Source organism: Metarhizium album, assembly GCF_000804445.1.
Source record: "Metarhizium album ARSEF 1941 chromosome Unknown scaffold_7, whole genome shotgun sequence".
Lineage (NCBI taxonomy): Eukaryota > Fungi > Ascomycota > Sordariomycetes > Hypocreales > Clavicipitaceae > Metarhizium > Metarhizium album.
The window spans coordinates 326,654-328,074 of record NW_024467581.1 but is presented as its reverse complement, the minus strand read 5'-3'; positions in this window follow the sequence as shown (position 1 = coordinate 328,074).

The following is a 1,421-nucleotide window of genomic DNA, read 5'->3' as shown; positions in this document are numbered from 1 at the left end:
TAATAAAAATATTTCTAAACTTTATAAAACTAGTTAAAGTAAGAGAGAAAGTATTTTATAGCTATTAGTATAAATTATTTCTAATTTAATTTTAATTTTAACTAACTTACTATATAAAATAAATATATAAATATTATAAGCTATATTAAGCCTTTAGAAACTTACTATATAGTATATTTTAGTAATTATAAAAAAGCTATTTTTATAGTATAGTAGCTATATAGTAAAGAGTATATTATTTAGTAATATACTAAGTAAATTCTATTAGCTAAAATTAGTTCTTAACTAGTTTATAATTATTTAGTAAGTAGTTTATACTATTTCTATATCTTTATTTTTATTCTTAACTTTATCTTTATTTTTATTTTCATCTTTATTCTTCTTATTCTTAGAAAGAGAAAGAGAGAGAGAGAAGCTTAAAGGTAGAGGCAGAGGCAATAGTAATAATAATAATAATAATAATAATAATAGTAGTAGTAGTAGTAGTAATAGTAATAATAATAATAATAATAATAGTAAGAGTAAAAGTAGAGGTAAGAGTAAGAGTAAGAGTAAAAGCAACTAAGTAGGCAGCTTAATAGTATTTTATTAAAATTAGTTTTAATTTCTTTTCTAATTACTTTATAAGTAGTTTAAGTAGTATATATATTATTCTTAGTTAGTAGTATATAGTAGCTACTACTTTAGTATTAATAATAGTAGCTTTATTATATATAGTTTAAACTATAGTATTAATAATAGTAATAATAATAGTAGTTAATAGTATAAAAGTAGAAATAGAAATTACCTTAAAAAGCATTATACTTTACTATATAAGCTTATATAGTATTTATAATAGTACTTAGCTATTAATATAGTCTAGATATTATTTTATATAAAATAAATATTAATTATTATATAACTAGTTTTAAACTATTTTTTATAGCAACTTATAAGCTAAGTTATTATTTAATTACTTTTTATTATCTTTAAAGTAGTACTTCTTTAAGTTAATTTTATAAAATTAAATATAATAGTTTTAAAGTAATAACTTAATTATATATTACTATATTTATAAGAAATAAATAAGAATTAATTTATATATATATCTAGTTAGTATTATACTTAATTATATAGTATACTATTTACTTTAAAATAGTAGAATAGTTCCCTAGGGAATAAAATTAGCTAGCTATCCTAGAATTATTTCTAAGTTAGTTCTAATTATTACTTTTATTATTTCTACTAAAGAAGACTTATAGCATTAAATTTTAACTTAAAGATAAGCTTATTAGCAAGTTACTTCTCTAAGTTGAAGTATTACTAGTATTATAGTAATAACTTATATTTATAAGATATTTTTTTTTAGGCAGTATAAACTAGTTTAGAAATAATTTAATAAGATAATAAAAGTAGTTTAAGTTTATAGAAGGAAAAAAAGA